Source organism: Myxocyprinus asiaticus, chromosome 13, assembly GCF_019703515.2.
Source record: "Myxocyprinus asiaticus isolate MX2 ecotype Aquarium Trade chromosome 13, UBuf_Myxa_2, whole genome shotgun sequence".
Taxonomy (NCBI): domain Eukaryota; kingdom Metazoa; phylum Chordata; class Actinopteri; order Cypriniformes; family Catostomidae; genus Myxocyprinus; species Myxocyprinus asiaticus.
The window spans coordinates 19,777,866-19,787,431 of NC_059356.1; positions in this window are offsets into that span (position 1 = coordinate 19,777,866).

Consider the following 9,566-nt stretch of genomic DNA (forward strand, 5'->3'; position numbering starts at 1 on the left):
ATCTCCCTGTGCAAATTCACGTAGTCAAGTGCTCCTGTCATACAGTCGGCATTGTCGTTCTTGCACTTGGAGCAAATTCTCCTGTGTTGCCTTCCCCAAAGTGTGGAGGTTTGCTCTAAGGTCAAGAACGTATTGAATTTGGTTCTTACTATTCAAAGTTTCTTTCTCCCAAGCTTCCCATATGACGTCGAGCATACCACGCAGCCGATGCCCATACCTTAGCTCAAATGGGGAAAACCCTGTGGAGGCTTGCGGGACCTCTCATACTGCAAACAACAAGGGTTCGAGCCACTTATCCCAATTTTTAGCGTCTTTGTGTACAAACTTACGAATCATGTTTTTCAAGGTCTTATTAAATCATTCGACTAACCTGTCGATTTTGCGGGTGATAAACGCTGGTTCAAATCTGTTTAATGCCTAATAATTGGTACAGTTTGTGTAATGCACGTGACATGAATGTTGTGCCTTGGTCAGTGAGGATTTCCTTTGGAATCCCCACTCGGGAGATCATTTGGAAGAGTGTCTCTGCAACATTACGTGCTGATATGTTGCGTAGAGGCACTGCTTCTGGATATCACATTGCGTAGTCCACTAGAACAATACAAAGTGATGGCCACTTGCAGTCGGCTCTAATGGCCTGACAAGGTCCATGCCAGTTCTCTTGAAGGGGACCTCGATCAATGGCATAGGGCACAATGGCGCTTTTGGGGTGGCCGGTGGATTCACCAACTGACATTTCACACCGCACGTCACACACCGTTACACCACTTTGCGGGAACCATCCACACACATTACTCTCGATACATTTTCAAAATCAAGCCAATTGGTACCCAGAATTAGTGGATGGGTGAGGCAGGAATTAACCACAGCCTCGACTTTGCCTTTGTCCCTTGAATCGTATCTCAGTGGTAACCATCGGATACTTGTGAATATCACCATGTGCACACCTCACCCTCATCCGTTTATTCTATCCATCAGTGCTTGGTGCAAGGCGGGGCATTGGATAAGAGGTTTGAGAATGAGACACAGGGTGTGGAGAGAGAGAAGAGAGAAAAAAAGATCCTGCTTCGTAGCCTCCTGGAAACGACTCCATGTAGTCCTCTGCCAGCTGAACGGCCTCTTCCAGCGATGCCGGGTGATGGCACTGGACCCACTTGGATATTCCTTGAGGAAGCTGGGAGCTGAACTGCTCCAGTATCACCAGATTGATGATATCCACAGCGCCACGGGTTCCTTCCACCAGCAACCATTTCCGGCAAGCATCCCGGAGCTGTTGGGCAAAAGCAAACAGGCGGCCATGCTTCCCAAAGCTCAGGGATCTAAAGAGCTGATGACACTGCTTGGGGCCACAACCAACCCGCTGCTGGATGACTTTCTTCAGATGATGGTAGTTAATGAGGCTGGCGGCAGGAAGTTTCTTTGCCGCTAGCTGCGCCTCCCCAGAGAGTAAGGGCAATAAGCGGGCCGCCCACTGGTTGGGAGGCCACTTCCATACCTCGGCGATTTTTTCGAATAAATTGAGGAAGGCCACCGTGTTGTCATTCGGCCCCATTTTCATCAGGGTCACGGGTGGGGAGGGCTCTGGGGGGGTTGCAGCACCAGCCTCCTCTCTGGTGATCAGGTTCCGGAACACCTGCCAGTCCTCCGTTTGTGCCTGGAGCAGGACTTGGAAACGCTGTTCCTGATCCAGGTGTACCTCCATGAGGGCTTGATGTTGGTTTTGTTGGATGCTGGCGAGGGTCTTGAAAACTTCGCCCAGTGATGAGGACTCTGTAGCGGCGTTCTCCTCCAAAGCCGGGTTTTCGGCACCACTGTGACAAGGTCAAGTTCTTGGCAATGGAGGAGTCAGGAGACAAACAGTTCACAGGCCAGTCTCTTTTACTGGCTATTTAGCTGACACTTAATGGCCGTTACCCGTCTTTAACACAAATGTAGTTCACTCTGTGATGAAAGCACCTTTAAAAAAAATAAACACACTCTCTCTCGTGGCTGTCATGCTTTTCCAGTCCCTTTGCCATCTCGACACTCTGGCATGCATTTTGAGGTCTCCCTCCACCATCACTATAATTAGAGACAGGTGTTAGATATCATCACAACCCAGGTGATGAGCCTTACAGCTCTCCCTCTCCCGCAGACAGACATATGACCACGCCCCCCCATGCCACAGTGGGCAATGTTGCAACTGTGTCAAACATTAACACAATGTAGTTTGACATATATGTGGGGATATCTTGTTTACTTGCTACTATACTGTATGTCTAAAACAAACTTTTAAATACCTTAGAAAGATACAATGCCAATAGTGTCAGAATTGAACGGGGACTCAGGGCAAAAATGCCACCGAAATTAACAAAAATATGCCCACGCAACGAGTTCCAGTGTTTTATTAATAATATCTGATATAGTTACAATTACATACACTGCGATCTTCTTTTGTCTTTTCACCGAACATTATCTTTTTTCCTGCCATTAGGTTCCTCGCACCATTGCGCATACAGACGGGCTCTCCGCTTCTATCAAACTGCATCAGTTCGGTATTGTACTCCTGCGTTAAATTCAGTAACCGTTTGCCCCTCTTGTTCAAAAGGAACTGTCCTAGCGGGTACAACTCTCGCTCACAGTGCTAAGTCCTGTACTTCCCTGCCCTGCGCTGTGCTGTTGTTTATCTGTCTGAAAAACCTCACCCACTAGAGGCCAAAAGTGCGCAAGGGATAGGTTTTCGGCAAACAACTTATTTACTTTTACTTGATTCATAATATTTCTCAGTAATTCTATTTGTATTCAAGTGAATTATTTCTTCAGTAGCAGTACTTTTACTTAAGTAAAAAAAAAAAAATCAGTACTCTGTCCACCACTGGTTAGATATTAGGAAACAAACTGGCCATGTTTGCTTTCACATATTCAAATATTCTCTACAGTGATAACTTAAATCATTTAGAGCTAAATGAAGTGCTTATATACACTGATCAGCCACAATATTAAAACCACCTGCCTAATGTTGTATAGGTCCCCCTTGTGCCACCAAAACAGTGCCAACCCGCATCTCAGAATAGCATTCTAAGATGCTATTCTTCTCACCACAATTGTACCGTGAGGTTATCTGAGTTACCGTAGACTTTGTCAGTTCTAATCAGTCTGGCCATTCTCTGTTGACCTCTCTCATCAACAAGGCATTTCCATGACAAGGCCCTCAGACAGTTCTGATGATATGAGATCTATTTGGGCAAGCCAAATTTGATCTACAGTATTTGCATCCACGGAGACAATGCATTGTCGCCTGTGGTACTCCCTGACGTGCTTTCGTAGGAACGTGAGCTGTGTAATCGCATTGGGACACTCCCTGAGTGTCCCATGGTCTGAAGCTCTTGTACAATCATGCCAATTTATTAGCTGGTGGCACTTATGCGACGCCCCAGGAAGCTACATTACGGGCTTCATAAAAGCGCTCGCTTTGGCAGAACGAGGGGGCTGGAAAAAGAGAATATTCCCCAATGGAGTGATGGCGATTCCGTGCGCGGAGTGCTTCCTCGGTGCCATTATTCTTTTGGGATTCTGTCAGGAAATGGGAAGTATTTTAACTCGTTTCTTTTATCTTTCACCCATTCGTGGACCACGTTGGTGTTCTGGCAAGACCAGAGACACGCATTGCTATCTCTGCTCGATTTTTTGGTGGCGGCATGGTCAGCTGTTGGATCTACACATGATAGTTTTGCAGTCCAACTTGGTTTATCACGTTAAGGAATTACTTTGAGCTAATATCGGCTCTGTTTGGAATTTCCCTTGTGTTTTCCCTCCGTGGCTCACGCTGGGGAATGAGTTGGTCAAGGCGATGCTTTTCTTACGCCTTCGTAAGAAAGGCTCCCGCCTCGGTCCTTTTACCCACAGGTTTGAGGCCAGCGCGGCTAGCACTGGGGGCGATTTGGGGACCCCAATGGGACCGCCTCCACCGGGTATCCCCCCGCGGACCTCCCATTCCCCAGCATGCTCATCTGGCCCGATCGGGCTTCCGGGTGAGTCCGCCGGCTCGTCTCACGGCGAGTTCGACCTCTTATTCGGAGCCCGCGAAAGTGATGAGCTCTCGAGCGCAGCATCGGAGAGCGGGCTCGTCCAGTCGGAAGCCTCAGCTGGGCTCCTCCCTTCGGGGTCGATCGCCCAGTCACAGGCTGATGCGGAGATGACGACATGCTTTCCCGAAAAGCCGTGAGCGTCGGTTAGAGTGGATTTCACCGCTCTTCCCTGAACCCTCGCGGCTCGGTGATTGGATCCTGGGCTCGCGCCGCCGCTCAAAGCCATGCCCCGCCCCGTTCCTTTCTTCCTGGAAGTGCACGAAGAGCTGACAAGGTCACGGGAGGCACTTTTTACTGCCCGATCTTTTCAGCTTCCCCGCTCTCACTACCCTCGATGGTGGGGCGGCCAAGGGTTATTCGGCAATCCCCCAGTGGATAAAGCCGCTCACGGTGCACCTATGCCCGCAGAGCGCCGCCACCTGGCGCGGGTGCCCAAAGCCCCCGTCCAAGGCCTGTAGGTTTACGGCGTCTCTGATGGCCAAGGCCTACGGTGCCGCTGGACAAGCCGCCTCCGCCCTGCACGCCATGGCTCTCCTGCAAGTCCGCCAATGCGCTAAAGGAACTGCACGAGGGTAGTTCCACCCTGGGATTGATGCAGGAACTGCGCTCAGCGACCGACCTCGCTCTCCAAGCGACGGAGGTCACGGCGCAGTCTCTCGGGCGGACGATGACCACACTAGTGGTCCAGGAGCGCCACCTTTGGCTCAACCTGGTCGAGATGGGTGAGGCCGACAAGACTTGCTGCCCCCTTTTCCCAGGCGGACCTATTCAGCGACACCGTCGAGGACTTTGCCCAGCAGTTCTCGATGGTAGAGCAGTAGATGGATGCTAGCTAGCTATTCTGCCCCGGCGCGGCTCAAGATCCCGCACCCCATCTACTCATCGCCAAGGGCGTCCCCCTGTGGTGACTGCACCAGCTCCGCCGCAGCCCGCCCCTTCGACCTGGCCCCGGCGTGGAGCCCACCGCAGGAAGCAGATGCCACCCATCTCGCGGCCGCCCAGAACCCGTGAAAGGCTTCAAAGTTCTCTTGAGATGGGCGACCCAGGGACAACGAAACCCGCTGCTCTGGAGCTGGTAAGCAGATCTTCATCTTTTTGTTACCTTTTGCATTTAATTGCGCTGCATGCCCAAGTGGCTGCAGTACTCAAGAGCTCAGCAAGAGTGGTTTCCTTGTTCCCTGGGTCACATATCCGGTGCATACGGCTGGCATCACGACCACCGTCCACCACTCCATTTGGCAGGTTGGCGCTCAAGCGGCGGTCTCCCGCCCTGAGCGCCCAACTGTGGCACAAATCCGCCCCCGATGTGACAGTCTCCACGGGTCACGAGGACAGGCCTCTTCCTCCCCCGTCCCAGGCTGTTCCGGGGGTGGTCACAAGGAGCCAGGTAAGTGCTTCGATGTCCTCGGACTCAGCACGGCCACGACATGGTGTGGCACCTCAAGCTCCGCCCCGCCGCGAGGCCCCACCTGCCGGTACATCCAATGACATTGTCCCTTTGGTCCCCCTTGCGCGGAACTTGGACGCATGGCTTGCACTTTCCAGTCCGTCACGAGGGCTGGTCCGGACCGTCTGACTCGGCTACGTGATTCACTTCGCCGGGCATCCGCCCAGGTCCAGCGGTGTCCACTTCACCTTGGTGAAAGACGAAAACGCTGCTACCTTGCGCGGAGATCGCTACCCTCCTACGGAAGGAAGCAATAGAACCTGTCCCTCCAGCCGAGATGAAGAAAGGGTTTTACAGCCCCTAATTCATTGTACCGAAAAAAGGCGGTGGGTTGCAGCCAATCTTGGACCTGCGAGTACTGAACCGGGCTTTACACAGACTCCCGTTTAAGATGCTGACGCAAAGACGCATTCTAGCAAGCGTCCGACATCAAGATTGGTTCGCGGCGGTAGACCCAAAGGATGCGTACTTTCACGTCTCGATCCTTCCTCGACACAGACCCTTCCTGCGGTTCGCGTTCGAGGGTCAGGCGTATCAGTACAAAGTCCTCCCTTTCGGCCTGTCCCTGTCTCCTCGCGTCTTTACGAAGATCGCAGAGGCTGCCCTTGCCCCGTTAAGGGAGGTTGGCATTCGCATTCTCAACTATCTCGACGACTGGCTAATCTTAGCTCACTCTCGAGACGTGTTATGCGCACACAGGGACCTGGTGCTCTCACACCTCAGCCGACTAGGGCTTCGGGTCAACTGGGAAAAGAGCAAGCTCCTCCCGGTTCAGAGCATCTCTTTTCTCGGTTTGGAGTTGGACTCAGTCTCCTTGACGGCGCACCTTACGAACGAGCGCGCCCAGTCGGTGCTGGCCTGTTTGAAAGCGTTCAAACAGAAAACAGCGGTTCCACTGAAACTTTTTCAGAGACTTCTGGGGCATATGACATCCTCAGCGGTGGCCACCCCACTCGGGTTGATGCATATGAGGCCGCATCAGCACTGGCTCCAGACTCGAGTCCCGAGACAGGCATGGCGCCACAGGACACACCGCGTGGCCATTATGTCGGTCTGTCACCATCTTTTCAGCCCTTGGACCAACCTCTCATTTCTACGAGCAGGTATTCCCCTAGAACTGGTCTCCAGGCGTGTCGTGGTCACGACAGATGCCTCCAAAACGGGCTGGGGCTGTTGGCAACGGGCACACAGCTGCCGGCCTCTGTACGGGTCTGCTGCTGTGTTGGCACATCAACTGCCTCGAGTTACTGGCAATTCTGCTCGCCCTGCGGAGGTTCCGGCCATTGATCCAGGGCAAGCACGTGCTAGTTCAGACAGACAGCACGGCAGCGGTAGCATATGTCAACCGCCAAGGCGGTCTGCGCTCCCGCTGTATGTCACAACTCGCCCGCTGTCTCCTCCAATGGAGTCAGCAGCACCAAGTCGCTGCAAGCCACTCACATCCCGGGTAACCTCAACACTTCGGCGGACGCGCCGTCACAACAGGTTACCCTCAAGGGAGAGTGAAGACTCCACCTTCAGGTGGTCCATCTGATTTGGAGTCGATTCGACAGGCACAGGTGCACCTGTTCGCCTTCCAAGAATCCTCCCCACTGCCCACGCTGGCACACAGCTGGTCCCCTGGCATTCGCGAATATGCATTTTCCCCCAGTGAGCCTGCTCGCACAGACCCTGTGCAAGGTCAGGGAGGATGAGAAGAAGGTCGTCCTGGTAAGCATCCTACTGGCCCACCCAGACGTGGTGCTCGGACCTCACGCTCCTCGCGACAGCTCCCCCCGGGCAAATTCCCCTGAGGAAGGACCTTCTTTCTCCTACGAGGCGCCTGTATGCCTTTAAGTGGCGTCTGTTCACTTAGTGGTGTTCTTCCCCTCGGGAAGACCCCCAGAGATGCGCAGTCAGATCAGTGCTTTCCTTCCTGCAAGAGAGGTTAGAAGGGAGGCTGTCCCCTTCCACCTTGAAGGTGTACGTTGCTGCCATAGCAGCACACCAAGACGCAGTCGACGGTAAGTCCTTAGGGAAGCATGATCTGATCATCAGGTTCCTAAGAGGCGCCAGGAGGCTGAATCCCTCCAGGCCACGCCTCGTTCCCTCATCAGACCTCTGTAGTTTTTCAGGGTCTACAGAGAGCCCCCTTTGAGCTTTGCAGTCAGCCGAGCTTAAGACACTCTCCTTGAAGACTGCCCTCCTGACTGCGCTCACTTCCATCAAGAGAGTAGGTGACCTGCAAGCGTTCTCTGTCAGCGAAACGTGCCTGGAGTTCAGTCCGGGCTATTCTCACGTGATCCTGAGACCCCGACTGGGCTATGTGCCCAAGGTTCCCACCACTCCTTCTAGGGACCAGGTGGTGAACCTACAAGCGCTGCCCCAGGAGGAGGCAGACCCAGCCCTCTCGTTGCTGTGTCCGGTGCACGCTTTACGCATCTATTTGGATCGCACGCAGAGCTTTAGAATCTCTGAGCAGCTCTTTCTCTGCTTTGGTGCACAGCGGAAAGGAAGCGCTGTCTCCAAGCAGAGGATCGCCCACTGGCTCATTGACACCATAACTATGGCATATCTTGCCCAAAACATGCCGCCCCCGGTAGGGCTACGAGCCCATTCTACCCGTGGTGTAGCGGCTTCTTGGGCCCTGGCCAGAGGTGCCTCTCTAACAGACATTTGCAGAGCAGCGGGCTGGGCAACACCGAACACCTTTGCAAGGTTCTACAACCTCCGGGTGGAACCAGTTTCGTCCCAGGTTGTGGCACGTAACACAAGCGGATAAGCCTGGGATAGCCGGCCGGGTATAGCGCCTTCCACCTATTTTTGAGCTGAAGACGTGCGCTGTTAATTCCCAGTAGTGTTCACAAAAGTTGTTCCCTGGTTGACTTCCTCCGAGCCCTGTGGCAGTCGAGTTTTCGGAGAGACTCGCTGCCGGCCCAGTACACGCACTAACTAAGAGCCCGGTTCTGGGGTAGGTGCTCCGCAATCTATATGCGATCTATATGCGATCTATATCTTCCGCTAATTCATTTCCCTGCTGGCAAACTGCGTCTTCCTTGGGCAGAGCCCCTCTTGTTGTCTCCATGTTGTAGTAACTCCTCCCCCATTGGGCAGGATCTACCTTGAAGGCTCTCCACATGGTTGGAAAGACCATGTGATGTATTCTTCCACTTAAATATCCCCCCCTCTCTTGGGGCGAGGTGTGGTCTCTGCGGTGTCCTCCCCTTGGGAGGGACACCCCCCGACTAGACCTGGTGGCCCAGTCGGATAATCCCCCTTCTTTTTTAGGGCGTGGAAAAAGAGAAGGGGAAAGAGGCCACGACTGGGTTAAGCCCCAAAAAGGGCCGTTCGACACTCATAACTGTGTTGGGGGAGGTTACGTGTCGACTTGGTGTGCTGGCTATGAGGCACACAGCAAGTCTGCCCACCACACACCGCCAGTTCACGTAACACAGTTCAGCCTTTGGCGTTTTGTATAGGGACCCCTAGTGTCACTACATCGACACCAACGTCGAGTGAGTGACAGATAGGGAATGTCATGGTTACTGGTGTAACCTCCATTCCCTGATGGAGGGAACGAGACGTTGGTCCCTCCTGCCACAACACTGAACTACCCGCTGAAATGGCCGGACCTTATATCGGCTCCTCAGCGTAAAACCTGAATAAGTGGTTGCATACCAGCTCCTTTTATACCCGTATGTTCGGGGGAGTGGCATGCAAATACCACTCGCCAATTTTCATTGGCCTTTTATCAAAGACCAGAGGTGTCTCGGGCTCCCAAGAGTGACCCCTAGTGTCACTACATCGACACCAACGTCTCGTTCCCTCCATCAGGGAACGGAGGTTACACCAGTAACCATGACGTTTCACGTTGTTCCCCCATTTTATTCTAAAATCGGTTTAGTGTCTAACCTGTTTTACAGTACAACAATTTAGCTCTTTTTCCCCCCTAATTTGCGCTGGCGAATGAGCATTGAATATTTTCAGCTTGAGTTTTGCCTCTGCCTCCATAACCAATGGTCTCGGGTCATGCGTAATATAACTCAGTGTACGATATAAATATGTAGGTCTAC